This window comes from Strigops habroptila, chromosome Z (assembly GCF_004027225.2).
Source record: "Strigops habroptila isolate Jane chromosome Z, bStrHab1.2.pri, whole genome shotgun sequence".
Lineage (NCBI taxonomy): Eukaryota > Metazoa > Chordata > Aves > Psittaciformes > Psittacidae > Strigops > Strigops habroptila.
This window is the reverse complement of record NC_044302.2, coordinates 61,014,153-61,030,109: the sequence shown is the minus strand read 5'-3', so window position 1 is coordinate 61,030,109 and position 15,957 is coordinate 61,014,153.

Genomic DNA, 15,957 nt, shown 5'->3' with positions numbered 1-15,957 from the left:
TTAACAGCTACTATCAAATTATATCCACATTTACCATCCCATAACAGTGTCAGTGCTGATTAAAATTGTACAGATAATCAGTACATTTTTTGTTAACACTACACATAAAATATTGTATTCTTATACAAATTACCATATTGCTAGTATCAGATAATATTTGGAATTCCAGTTCCATGCTTCATGGAAATGTGAGAGTTTATATCACAATTTGTATCCATTGCATTAGTATTAAAGGAATGGTGTGTTTGACAACAATGTAAGGAAGAACATAATATTATTTAAGAAGGGCCAGAGAAGATTTCTGAGGCATAACAGGATTGAATTGAAGAGGCTGGGAAACAGCAGTGTGGCTCATTTCAGGGTGTCTGCTCTGAAGCAGTCTTCAGAGTTGATGCAGCAAGGCAGTTTCAGCTTGTTTTGAGCATTCGTGCAACGATAAAAGCTATAAATATATTTACAGCTATAGATTGTACAAAAATTGAGGTTCTGTTGTCCTCATGTGACCCAGAGATATTTGGCATTACTTATGGGCCATTAACGCATATCTTAATCCTGAAGTAGAAGGGAATAATATGCTGATTCTATATTCACAATATTATTATGTTATTCCTTAATAAGAATCTCAGAGTGCTTTACAAACATTAACTAATTAATCCTCCTTGTTGTTCAGCAAGCAGTTATTATTAATGTAATCATAAGTAAATTGAGACATAGCAAGATGAAGGCCAACATTTTGCAGTGGGCTAAGAGAAATTACCATCAGTCTCTGAAGTGACGAGTCAAAGAGCTTGCAGAAACTCTCCTACCCATGTGACGTAGAATGTTCTCATCTTACAAAACATAATGCTATATGACAGATGATCCATCGAGCTAGCCTTGTCTGATGGTAGAAGAAATATAAACATTGAAATATTTACCATCCTCACAATTTTGTATAATTTTGCAGGCATTTTGAAAGACTTTCCCCAATATGGTCATCTCTCGGCTGTGTAATAATGAACACCACAAAAAAAGAACTTTCTCACTCCTACAAGTAAAATTTACTTGTTTTCTTGTGGTTTTAGTTAATTCAATATATTTCCACACAATGTAATAAATAAATTCGGTTATTAAGCAAAGCCTGTGTATAATTTTTTATTGCAAGAGGTGGCAATAGTGTAGAATTGAGCCACAATAATTACAGGATTTAGGGTTTGACTAATTAATCTTTTTAAAATCAGAAGTAGTTTGTTTTACCAATTTACTAATACATTTTTTAAGGCCTTTGGCCATTTAGTGCTTTTATTCTGGTAGTTTCCACTAGAAAAACTCATACAGGCCCAGTTCAGAAAGCTTGGAAAGCTCACTGCCATTTCTCTGCTGGTTTCCAGTTGAAAACCAAGACACAATGTTGCTGTGAAACATGCTAGCCTTTGCCAGTCCATCTATTATCAGCATGTGAACTAACATATTGAATCTCTCCGTCACTGAAATGAGATAACATAGCAATTGGAGTGAGATCACTGTGTCAAAATTTCATTCTGCGTATGATTTCCTCAATGTATTCACAGGAGACCAGAGTGCAGATTCAGCAACAGTTCTAATTCAAATTACTTTCTAATAATGAAAACTTTACAAATTATTATACAGTTTCCTACTGTACCACCTCTTTTAGCTTTCTACTACATGAAAAGAAAAAAAAATTTAAAAAAAAAAGATTAATCATATGATCCAGGATTAGGGAGTAAATGGACTAAATAGCCAAACAAAAGGACATTAGCATTTTATTCCTTCTCTCTTTTGATACCAAAATTTCACAATAGAATTATATTTTCGGAATTTGGGGGAGAAGATAGAATTAAGAGTTGGATAAGGAAGAAACAGTAGAGCACAGATCTTTTGCTTTTAACTTAAACTATTTAGAAACAAGGAAAGAGTTGGCTTTTATCTTAACACAGGTCAGCTTGAGGGAGAAACACTCTGTGATGTCACAACTAAAAGAAACCAACATGTTTAGGCACATAATTTTTCCTGAACCAGAGCTATTTTCCCTCATACCCCAATGTTTACGTATCTCTCAGTGTATGACTGCTTCCTTCTCCCTCTGGAGCATTGCCAGAATTTTGTCCTGCTTATGCTGACACTTTACTCATTCCTTAATAGTTTTAACTATTTCCTTCTTCCTACTGGATCTTTATTCTCTGAAATGAACCACGAGTAATTTTCCCCCTCTTCCCCCTTTGGGAAAACAAACAAACAAACAAACAAAAAGCTAAATAAGTAAGAGCTTTGTTTTTTTGTTTTTTGTTTTTTTTTTCTCAACCTTCCCTCAACAGAGCTGTGGAGTATCCATGTAACCAAAACAATTACCCATAGCTTCCCCATATTCTTCCTTCTTTTCATTCTGTCTGTTCAAGTCCCCAGCCTGGACTGCTGCAGAATTAGCAACTTTCTAATTTTACTATTCTACAAGAAAATGAAGAATGTTAAGGGGTTTCCCCATTACCTAGCAGGCTAAGTGCAAACACCTACATTGTTTGCTTTTAAAGGCTTCTATGACTGATAATGAACAAATGGCAAGATTTGGTTAAGATTTAGAGAACCAGAAGGTATTAATAATAGAGTAAATCTGGCACAGATCTAACATCTCTTTGCTTGTTTTCTCGACTGATTTATTTTATTTTAAATCTACCATTTGAACCTCTTTTTATCTTGCCCTTATCTGATTCATAACAAACCAAAAAAGCCCTCTGTTGATAGCTTTCAAACCAATATGGACATGCACACATACACCTGCTTGCAAATGCTTTAAAAGCTAGGACTCTGCTGATCTTCCTATGTCATGCAAATATTACTGACATCAGCTGACAGCTATCCAAAAGAACTCTCGGTCCCATATGTGCTGCATTCATATGTTAGATCTCATTTACTTCCCTGCTCATATCATGCTGTTACAGTCCTAGTTAATCTACCTGCCACTTCGCTATTTTCAAGTGTTGCATGAGACTGAGCACAAAACTATGTTGCATGAAAATAATAAAAAAAAAAAAAAAAAAAAAGTGGTTTAAAAATGCTAATAGTAAAGAGAAATGAATAGGAACTGATTTGCATATTTTGGTTTCTTTCATACCACTTTTATATTTCTGGTCTTTCAAAAATCACAGTATAGTAACTGCAGTTACCTAGTTTTACTGGTTATGTTCTTTTTGGAAAAAGGAAGCAGGGGGAGTAAGAAGGAGAATTGGACACATGTGTCAGCTTCCTTTGAGAACTTAAATTTAAAACACCTAAGAGAACTTCACCCATTTAAGTATTAGATTTCATGGCCCTGGCCTCCTTTCCTCATGCACAAAAAATTTCACAGTGATACATGAGGAAGCATAAAGTGAATTTATAGATAAATAAATGTTAGAATGAAAAATAGTTGAGAATTTTTTTCTCACACATATTATTAAAACATAAATATGTATTAATTGCTAAAACATTTTAACAGTGTATATATATGGCCAAGTATGACTACGCAAAGAGTAGTGGTAAATGGCTCGATGTCCAGTTGGAAACCTGTAACGAGTGGTGTCCCTCAGGGATCGGTGTTGGGACCGGTCCTGTTCAACATCTTTGTCAGTGACATGGACAGTGGGATTGAGTGCGCCCTCAGCAAGTTTGCCGATGACACCAAGCTGTGTGGTTCGGTTGATACGCTGGAGGGAAGGGATGCCATCCAGAGGGACCTTGACATGCTTGTGAGGTGGGCCGATGCCAACCTTATGAAGTTTAACCAAGCCAAGTGCAAGGTCCTACACCTGGGTCGGGGCAACCCCAGGCACTGCTACAGGCTGGGCAGAGAAGAGATTCAGAGCAGCCCTGCAGAAAAGGACTTGGGGGTGTTGGTTGACGAAAAGCTTAACATGAGCCGGCAGTGTGCGCTTGCAGCCCAGAAAGCCAACCGTATCCTGGGCTGCATCAAAAGAAGCGTGACCAGCAGGTCGAAGGAGGTGATCCTGCCCCTCTACTCTGCTCTTGTGAGACCCCACTTGGAGTACTGCGTACAGTTCTGGTGTCCTCAACATAAAAAGGACATGGAGCTGTTGGAGCGAGTCCAGAGGAGGGCCACGAGGATGATAAGGGGTCTGGAGCACCTCCCATATGAAGACAGGCTGAGAAAGTTGGGGCTGTTCAGCCTGGAGAAGAGAAGGCTGCATGGTGACGTCATAGCAGCCTTCCAGTATCTGAAGGGGTTCTACAAGGATGCTGGGGAGGGACTCTTCCTTAGGGACTGTAGTGGTAGGACAAGGGGTAATGGGTTCAAACTTAAACAGAGGAAGTTTAGATTAGATATAAGGAAGAAGTTCTTTACAGTGAGGGTGGTGAAGCACTGGAATGGGTTGCCCAGGGAGGTTGTGGATGCTCCATCCCTGGCGGTGTTCAAGGCCAGGTTGGACAGAGCCTTGAGCCACATGGTTTAGGGCAAGGTGTCCCTGCCCATGGCAGGGGGGTTGGAACTAGATGATCTTAAGGTCCTTTCCAACCCTTACGATTCTATGATTCTATAAATTTGAGTGAGATCAAATCTGAATAGCATACTTCCAGCTACTTCCCAGTAGTGGTGGTAAGTTAGTTACTTAACCCTGCAATTAACTGTACATATCCACATCAGAATATTTGGAGCCTGAAATAATTACCTGAACATGACTCAGAGAAATTAGAACAAGTATTGTCTCTCTAGCATTTAGTACAGCTGCTAGAAAATAAAGTAATAAATTAAGGAAACATCAGAAGGAAAGGAGTTAAAAGGAAAGTTGTGGGAAGAAAGGAAAGGTACTTAGTGGTGTTATGTACTTCCTTCTTCATAATTGCCCTCTGTCCGACTCTCAGTCCTCTCCAAAACAGTGGTATGATGTAAGTTTTATAGGCAGAGCTGAAAAAAACAGTACTGTTCAACATACCTACCATTCAAGAAGGCATTCCACAGTACTTAGATTTATCTAGCTCTTTAGAAAAAAAGAAAAAACAAAAAACCTCCCACACAAAAAGAAAATAAACAAAACAAAACAAACCCCAAGTTTTCAGGAGAGATTATAGGGTTGGGTTTTTTAAATAAATAAAATTAAAAAAAAAAAAAGTGGTTCCATAACCTTTTTTCCCCTCATTATTCAGGCTTCTCAACTCTCTTGGATATAAATTACAGAACCAAATGAGTATTGAATGTACTATACATGTTCCAATCTTTCTTGATTTAGAGGTAAAAGGTTTAGAGGTGGGTCTCCAGACACTAAAACCAGAACTATACCAACAAACATTTGAGGTTGGTGTTGGTGACTCAGATTGTGATGCCAACCCAGAAGACTGAAATATAGGCTAGTACTTTCTGTCATGGAATTAAATTTTGCTATAGCTGGAATATTTCCAACTTTTATTCAAGTTGTATTCCAATTTATACTCATATTTAATTCATAACATAGAATGAACACAAGCATCATTCTAAGAACCCATCGATTTTGCTTCCTTTTCCTATTTTTGTGACTTTTGTCTGTCTGTGAAAGATGAAAACCAGTGACAACTCAACCTGAAAGTGTTGGCAGCAGGAAGACATTTTGAAAACTTTTGGTAAGTTGGATCAGATTACTGGGAAAGTATCTTTGAAAAGGTCTGACTAATTTAAAGACATTTTTACTACCATTTCAACTTAGTATATAAAAATGCCAGAGAACTATTAATCAAGATATTTCTATCAGAGCATTTAATGGAGTTGTGTGGTGTCTGTGCAGAGATTTCCTCCTCACCATGTGACCACAAACTTCACAGATTAATTTTTGAACTTGTGTAGACTTCCCGGAAACCTTTACACTCATCCCCACAGACTCCATCTGAGTTCTTGTTTGCAGCTCTTTTTACCAAACTGAACTTCTAAAATACTACAGATAATTCGGTGCACATGTAATTCTCTACTCTTTGGTGTTATTTGCACTATTACACCTTTTCTTCCCTCAGAATAAAATCATCATCATTATTTCAAAAGCATACATATTACGGACCCTGCTTTTTTCATATCCAAAAGAAATTCAACTTCAGGAATTATTGTATTTTGCATATTCCCATTATCTCATGCTTGGTTTTGGGGGTAGAGGGACTTTCAAGAAAAACAGGCTAATATCAGCAAAGTGTATTTATTAGTGCCAACTTATTTACAGAGTTATGATCAGATCCTCACTCCAGATTATTTTAATTTTACTTTCTTTCAAATTTTGATTCTCCACACTCTAGCGTTTTCTTTTTACTTATCTTGTTCAGTTCTGGCATTTCCTTTTTCTTTTCATTCCAGATGGTTTCTTGTCCTTTATATTTGTACTCAGGTATTGGAACATGACTACCCACAGCTCCATAAAATAGCTCTGTTTTCTTACATGGCATCAAAACTGGTTGAAAAAGATGGTGTGACCATTCGTAAGAACTAGCTTCCTGGGGGTGCTTTTTCTTTCCATTGGGCTCTAAACCAGGATTTGATGCTTCTATAGTCAGCTTGTGCCAGTGGAGGTGTCTGAGACAATAAAATAGTAACCCCATTGTATTTACTATACAATAGCGTTTGTAAAGAGAAGTATTTGGGATATCACAGGATAGCCATTTAAGATAAGAGTTATTGTAACATGAAATAGCATGCTGGTCCCCCAGGTGAACAAAAAGATGTTAAACATTAAACAGAATTACTGAGAGGAAGACAGCTGGCTTTTTTTTTTTTTTTTTTTTTAATGAAGAAACAGTTTCATAAGGAGTAGCAGAAATTATGGACTTTCTTTAAAAAAAGCGTGAAGGCCTGGCTCTGTCTCTCTGTCTCTGCGTGGTAAAGATACAATTTCAGAATTTACGGTGCAGATAGAGGTCCATGCAATAACCCAAACCATCATCATTCATTAAGCCTGGGAAGACAAATTTTAGAAAAACAATTCCATCAAGTCAAGATTTATAGCCTCCTTTTCACTTTATCCTTACAATGGTTTTCTTAAATAATTTTTTTACTTTGTGTCTCTTTAGATGATAAACTCTGTTTACTGGACAGCATCTCATAAATTATTTCAGATAATTTCAATATAAACTCAGGCTGAATGCCAGTTTTGTTCTGCTATGGAAGGCCTTCCTCTCTTATTCAAGGTCCATTTCCTATTCTTACAGACCATCCCATCATCCTCCCAGTAGAAAATGCCTCACAGGCATCCCACAGATAAAAGTCTGCAACTGAATCCAATGCAAATTCTGTGCCACATGCTGAACATTATACATGTAAAGTTGAGTTTTGAATTAGAAATTTTCCCGGTTTCCACCATAGAGATGTGCTGAAACACAAGCAGTTAAATAAAATGTAAAAATATTCAGCATGACTGTGAAGTGACTTTGTGATTTTTTTTCATGATTGTTGGCCTGTTTTTGAAGTAACAGTACAATTAAAAGGTATTTTATTTTAGATGTGCAAAAGGAAAATTTTCCCAGCTGTAAGTGATGACTCTCTGCAGTGGAATACACCTAATAAGATACAATCTAGTAACATGGAATAAGAGGACATACAGCCAGCTCCCTTTCTCTTGTCCTTCCCAGAAGTAGCTGTTCACTAGAATTATGTGCAAAATATTTGATTGACCTGAGGCTCCACCTTTCAACATGATTTCTAAACATACAGTGTTCATTTCTGGAACAAAATCAGAGCAGTGTACTTGCCCTTGATGTTCTCATCTTGGCAGTCTGAATTCAGTTCCATCTTTCTAATTTGAGACTTATGCAAAGACATAGGATCCTGAAGAGATCAGCTTTGGCATGGGGAGTACTGAGAGACTTATTATATTACTAATGTTTACACAGAACAACTGAGCAGATGAACCCATAACACAATGCTTCCTAGAAGGTGTACAGAAGAATATGTTTTTACTCCTTTTCACATTGTCTTAAAAGTTCACAGATGATTCTAACAATGTATTTTTCTTAGTGTAGATACCCTACAGAATGTAGTGTGGAGAACCCTCTCCCAGATTTTAGCCATGCTCTACATTACAAATGTTGGGCTATGCTGTTAGCAGAAGCTCTTGCAGGGCTTCCAGAACACTTTCCCAGAAATGTTTCTGCCAGTCTGAGTAGCAACCTTGCCACTCTTTGACGTGGCAGAGAATGTACTTTTCCAAGAAGCCAGATATTTTGGCCCATGCAGAGCTGTGAAGAGAAGGGCTTGGATTTTATTTCATCAGTCCCTCTGCAGAAGCTTTTCACAGACTGATATTGTCAGCTGTGCTAGCCAAGAGTGCTCTCCATACACTCAAGTGGACTGTTGCCAGGCCCCCAAAGAGGAAAACAAGGTAGGATTTTTCTTCTATTCTCATGCATCTCCACGAAATTAGAATTTTCTATCTCAGAGCTCAGGCTTGATGCTATTCCAGTTGAATACAAGAAAACTCTGCTGTTTAGTGGAACTGTACATCTAGCTTTAACAGACAAACTCATTTAAATTACCATTAGTGCAGTTAAAAATGTGCATTAAACTTCAAATAAATTCAAAACCAAGAGATGCAAAAGAGCAACACAATTTTTTGTGAGTATTAGCTGTGACAGAGAAACTTTGAGGTTCATACTCGCAAGCACTGCATATATAGGATAGTGGTATGTGTACATCCCAGCATTAAACTCTGGAAACATTTCAGTTTTGCGTAAAGCAGTGTTTATGAGAAACCATATGGAATCCTTGGGTGATTCTGTTATTGCCCAAGCGCTAACTTTGCAACAGAACTTCAACACTGCAAAAGTGAGCATTATACTAGCTCACGGTGCTTCCTGTCATCTAGCAGAATCCTGAAACAGATTTTCAAGTTTCTCCTGAAGGACACAGTATTTTATTGGCATCTACCAATAGCTTTCACAATAGCCACTAGCCTTTCATGGAGCTGCCTAAGCTAGACTCTAGCAGTGCCAGATTCCTTACTTCTTACAGCAGAACTAGGTACCAATTCCATTAACTCTCAGCTGGAGGGAGGTAGCTGTCTTCCCTTCCACCTGCAGCTGGTTAATCTTCACTGTGATTCCCAATCTTGGAAAAAAATAAGTTGGAGATGGCAGCAGTGGTTCTGGTCCTCTAAAGCACTTTACTGAATGATTAAAAAAAACCAATCCAGCTTCAAATCCATTGCCTGATGATTTGAGGATATAAACCAGCATTGCACACATACCAGATAAACCGGTGTCTTTTGCACAGTAGGACATGTCCTGTAACAGTCCCTTGAATCAGGCCTTGCAGGCCTGTAATGAAGAATCACCCTGAAATGCTGGCAAGCACAAAGGTCACCAGCGACGAAATTGAGTGAAGTTTTGGACAGCTTTGAGAGTTTTTTTAGGTCCTTTAAAGCCCGAATAGCTGAAGATAAGAAAGCTGAGGATCTCTATAATTCCTGAATGGTGGACTCCATGCTCAAGTTACCCTCCTACAATTTAGAGATTAATTATTATCTGTATGAATTACAAAATACTAATACTAAAGTCATATCTCAAATGTGAATAATCTTGTAAAAAGTTGGGGCAGACAGCAGTCTCAATGTTTCAAAAATTATCATATGAAGCTAAAATTAACATTTTAATAGACATGACATAGATTTTATGGAGTCATGTTAATCTACTTCAACCAGGATCTGGCCCAGACAATCTTACCCTCATGGTTTGGATTTCTCTGTCACACCCTTCAGGGTTGTTTTTAGGTGTATAAATATATTTGTACAAAAACAATATTCTGACAAAGAGTTGGCTCGGATGTTTTCCAGAATTGTAATCTTCCAAGCTATCATTTATGAAAAGCATATTTAGAATACAGAAACCTTGTGTGAAATGTCGCATAAAGCAGCCTTGGCTCCTTTATGCCTATGTACTTTTCATTCAGTCATAGGATCATTTTTTTAAAATATTGCTGATTATATTCCTTTTTTCAAAAAAAGATTTAATCTTATGTTTTATTGAACCAATAATTCCAGTCTGAAGTTAAACAGGGAGCCTAGATGAGCTCTGATAAGATGGTAAGATAATAAGATTGAACATCCCTCTCTGCCAAAAGAAGTTTCTGATCTTTTCCATTTAATTAATTTAGTCTCACAGAGTTTCAGTAGGAGAGGACCATCCACCTTTTGTAAAATAATTGTTATTCAGATCTCTATGCCCAATCAGAAATCTGATGCTCTTTACTTTACACCAAGAATTGGGCAAATTGGGTTAACATAGCTTTCCCTTCTGAATCTACTGACTTTAAAAACAAAAATGAATAGTAACAAAACATCTTCACCACTTTTGCCCCATCAGCTGTAGAGTGCACAATAAGCAATAGCTGAGCAGTATTGTTTCCTACCCATCACAGTGCAAAAAGCTCTGATAAATTGCAACAATAAAGGCTTGGAGCATTACAATCAATACTTAATGGAATAATGTAAATCCAGCTTGTGTATGACCTGGGGATTGTGTTCTTTTGCAAAGAGCAAAAGATTGATGCATAGCTGCAGAAGTGCATCTTTTTTCCCCCGCAGTCAGAGCTACAAGAGAGACACAATAATGTGCTAAAGTTGCTTTGCTTGTATTGTGGAGTTATTACTCTTTTTTTTCAGCCTGGTTTAAAAGGAGCCAGAGAGACATTGTGTCTCCCAGGGCTCTGTAAAAACCAAGTTAATGGTATTCTCAGTCTTTAGACACATTTACACATCCTCCATCTGCTTGGGAAGAAAAAAAAAACAGATTTCAATAACAAAAATTGTACAGATCTGCCTTCAGGCAACAGAAAATGCATGTGATAAGGGAATAGCCATGAAGCGCAAAGGAGTATTTAGGTCTTAGCGCTTATTGACTGGAAACTGTAAAGGAGATGTGAAGGATGTGTGAAAAATCCTAAATAAAAGAGCTAGAATAACATGTAATGTGGATAAGAAAATGTGTTTGAAAGGAATGCAACTGTCACTAAAGAACATGGTAAGAGGAGGAGTGGGATGAGAGAAATGAATGACAAGAATGAAGATAGATAAGCAGTATTCTGCATCCAGAGCTTGGTTTAGGAAACATACTGTATTCTGCGATTCAGTCACTTGGGTACATTACATCAAACAACACACAAAATGTAAAATTTTACCTTCCTCTCTCTCTTTGTCTCTACTGAGTTGTATTTTATCTTCAGATGAGGTCAGGCCCACAATCAGTTTGAAAATATAAAGAAAAAGAAGATTCAAACTCAAGGGGCAGTTAAAATGTCAGAAATAACAAATAGAAATCATATTTTTAATATCCATTCCACTCATTCGAGGAATAGTACTAATTAGAAAACCCATTTGTCAAATATTACATCTTCAGGTGCATAGTATTTGTTTTCAAAGTTAAACAATAGACTCATAGAATCATAGAATGGTTTGGGTTGGAAAGGACCTTAAGATTGTCTAGTTCCAATCCCCCTGCCATGGGCAGGGACTCCTCACCCTGGACCATGTCACCTAAGGCTCTGTCCAACCTGGCCTTGAGCATTGCCAGGGATGGAGAATTTACCACTTCTTTGGGCAACCTCAAAGGATGTTCCAATGCCTCACTACCCTTGGATGAGAGGTGCTCCAGCCCCCTTATCATCCTTGTGGCCCTACTCTGGATTTGCTTCAACAGCTCCATGCACTTCTTATGTTGAGGACACCAGAACTGCACATAGTACACCAAGTGAGTTCTCACGAGAGCAGAGTAGAGGGGCAGGATCACCTCCTTCGACCAGCTGGTCATGCTCCTTTTGATGCAGGCCAGGACACGGTTGGCTTTCTGGGCTGCAAGTGCACACTGCACTGTCATGTTCATTTTCTCGCTGACCAGTACAGTAGGAAGGAGAAACACATTAACGAAGATTACCTGTGTTTTTTGGATGCACATAGATTTACCGGAAATATGATGTTCAGTCATGTATATTCCAATATCAAGCACAAAGCCCCTTGGAAGGTTTGGGTAAGGTCGCTTCTTTTCCTTCCTCTTCTGCTGTTCAAATGATGAGAAATGTATTTTTTCTTCTTATATGCATAGAAGACAAAGGTAGATGGATTCTATGTAAGGTCATTCTATGTAAGGTCTAGTCTCCTGCTTCTACAGGAAGCATAACATATCAGAGCAATACCTTTCTTCTTCTAAAATACATAGTGAAAACAGATTTTTATTTTCTTTTCTGTCTTCACTATTGCTACTGGTAACCCGACAGCATTAAAGTCAGCAGCAGCCTAATTCTTAGCATAAAATTTATTCATAGATTGCTTATACTAATTTATTTTTATGCTAATGTTGACCTTTAGCTCACCTTTAACTTGGGGGGAGTTCCTTCCTAGGTGTTTGCCTTCACAGCATTTTTATGGATAGCAATCATGCCCATTTTAGGCTAAATAAGTCAGAGTATTCCAGTTTTCTGAGACACTATCTTTTTTTCTAGAAGTCTTTCTACATACCCATTTCTGTACAAGTCACCTATCTGGAAGAGAAGCAGCTAAAACTGTCACTCCTGTATTCCAGACAATATGGTCAGAAATTCTGCACTGGGATATTAAAAGAGATAAAAAAAAAAGGAAGTCAGAACAGTCTGGAAACTTATGTTCATTGCTGATTCATAGATCCAAGTCTTAACTGTGTGGTAAAGAATAAATTAGATTTTGTAACTTAAACCCTAAAAGCCCTAAAGTCTGAGTTTGATTTGAGCTGGCTGCTACTATTCAGGAATGCGATCTAGGAGAAAAATCAATACTTCCGTGAAAATATTAGTTGAGTTTTCAGTAGCGGGGGGGAGGGGGGGAAGTAAATAAATGTTAGGAATTACTATTAAAGTTGTAAAGAAATAACAAAACAAACCAAGAGAGAATATAATTAAGCCTCTATATAAATCCATGGCATGTCTGCCTCTTGAATACCATGGGTACTAAACTTTCCATCTCAAAAAGTGAATAGAACACGAAAAGTTTCAAAGGCAGCAATGAAGCTAATCAAAGCCTGCAGCACTGAAGAACAATTAAGTAGGCTTATATTCATCAGCCTGAAAAAAAATGCAAATGAAAGTGGCTCTGGAAAAGTTTTATGAATGCATGGGTGTCAAAGACAGTGGGAATGGAACCACTGGTAAACCAACTGGAGTAAATTTTCTTCTATCTGGAAGGCTGGAACACAATCACCTCTTGCAGAAGATATACCATGCATACACCACCCCATGCTATGCTTGCATTTCTCCCCTTCCCCTGTATGTGTGACTATAAGTGAAATAGGATACAGCAAAACAATCCAGAGTCTGTAGAGACAAATTTAAGCAAACCCATTCTTTTACTACTATTACCATAAGCAGCCAAGGAATAAGCTGCAAGGTCAGACCCTTCTTCCTGATCATACGTACACATCACTACGGGAACATTACAGAGCTGAAGTTAATTCTGCCCACAGACCTCTGTCTAGTATGCTTCAAATATCTGAAAACAATGATGTAGTTAACATAGTAAAAGAAAATATATTTTAAAATATCTATCTCGTGAATATCTGACGAGAAGTATCTCAGAGACTACTATGGTCAGACTAAGATCTATTGTCAGGTATGTCCTTTCTTCCCAGAAAAGATTGAAGAAAAGATCATTTTCAAGTGTTAACCCTGCCATATTATTAAACAATGGAGTTGACAAATGGCCTCCTCCAGTTGCTGACCTAATTTAACAAAGAGTCATCTCATGGGACAGCCTTTTAATGACTCTGAGGACAGAGAATAAGAAAGAGATGAGAGATGAAATTCTGCCATATGCTGTAACATATGTACAATAACATTCAATACTTGCACTGCAATAAATTTATGTCAACATCAGGCTCTCCAGTTTAAACGTACCATGATAAATCCCAAACTAATTTTTATCTGATCAACAGTCACATTGAAATAAAATAAAACAGGATAGTTGCCCAATACTATTATTCTTCATAAAATCTAACAACATACGTAAGTATGGTATTTTAAATTTAAACTCTGACTGGTTTCTGTTACAAATGACACTAACGATGTTACAGCATCTGATGGTATAAACTATACCAGATAACAAGCCCCATATCTCTTTGTATAACTTCTGGAAAGGATAAAGGCTTAAATGATTATTATTTACCACCTTGTACCCAAAGACTCCTTCTATCCTGGAGATACATTGCTCTCTTTATGTTATAAATAGAAGGCAAATTCTATTTCTAACTAAAAGAATTTACAATCTTCAAGTATTCAAAGACATTTAAACATGTGTTTAAAATAAAGCTCAAGAGGTTCAACTGACTCCACTAAAACTTCAGATGTTCTCAGTGTTAAGTTTGTAAAAAGATCTTTGTGGGACTAGAGTCTAAGATCTTAGTCTCATCCAGGACTTCTGGGTTTGTTACTTTAGATCATTCATCACTGTACAAAATCATGCTACAAATGTGAACAGCATGAAACGGTAATATATTTGAACCTATCTGGAAATGAAATCAAATCTTATATATATGTTATGAAAATATTCCAAAAGAAAATTTCTGAAACTGCTCCTTGAAGTTGAGTTTTTGTCAAGATTTTGAGAACTCTTAGAAGCCAACTTTCTTCCTTTGTAACAAATCAAACCAAAATCAAAGATTCCAATATACCCAATTTTTATAAAACATTCTCAATCTGAAGTGTTCAGTGTAAAAGAAAGGTAAACACAACAGCCAAGAATCCAATGGAAAATGGTTCCAGAAGGCTGGGTTTTATTTATACAACCATGACTATTAGTACCATATGAAGTCCTGCTGAAAGCATAGAAGGCTAGCCATTTAGAAGAGATTGTATCTCCGTAAGTAGGTGTTGCTCAGAGAGGATTTAAAATAAGGTAACTTTCAAGATTAAGGAACTGGGTTGAGGCATATGTACAGTCACAGCATTGGAGAGGAAGGTGTGGGACGAAGAGCGATAAGTGGAGCAAGAAGCTGATTGCTTCTTTATGCCCCTGTTGTTGATTATTTTTCCTGTCACGTCCTTTCATTTCCTTCCTCAAATACAGAACCACTGCAGTTATACCTATATAAATGTGATTTCACCAACGCTACCTCAGATGATAGCATCCTGCAGAAATAAATGCAAAAACCCTCCTTCAACATCTATCTTACAGCAACTCACACTTACTTACCCATATGTAACATATGCCTTCTTAGCACTGAATTTCTACTGCTTTGTCATATCTCATAATATAAAATATATATTTCTCTATATTTCTACTTATTTGAGAAACTGACAGTCTATTTTTTTGTCACTACAAACAGCAACAAAGATAATTTTGTGCATACTGTACAAAGAGATGAGTATGCATTTCAAAGCCTGCTGCATATATAGCAAATTGAAAAGTAATGACACGTGCTGCAAAACGGATAAAAAAGCAGGCATTTAAACATCTTAATTACCAAGACTAGCATAGCTCTGAGATCACTCTGTACCTCACCATCCCTAGTTATGGGCTGTATTTTCTTTATTAATATGTTTGATGAGGATTAGTTAATTCTTTTGCAATGTTACAAAAGTGCTAAGTACTCTTAACTAAGGGTTTAAGATAGGATAGTGCAATACACTTGTCCATCAGGGTCCTTTTCTTCATATGGATGTAACATAGTGTGAACTACCCATATGTTATATGACATAATTCCAGTATCTTTTCATATACCTTATTCTTCATTCTCAGTGTAAACAAATGGCTCTTTCACAGGGGGATGATAAGTTAAATTGGGCCACAGACTGAGTCAGTTGGGGTTTTGCTAGAGCAGATTAACAAAAGACAACTGAAAAATCAAGAGGGACTACAACTTCTTTTTCACCCCTAAAGGAAAAAAAAGACAATTTAAAATACAGTCATGTTATACAGGGCATATACATTTAGAGCTTATTTAGTAGATTTTTAGATATATTCTCCATCCCCCCTCCTAAGAAACCAATAATGTTAAGTGAGCAGT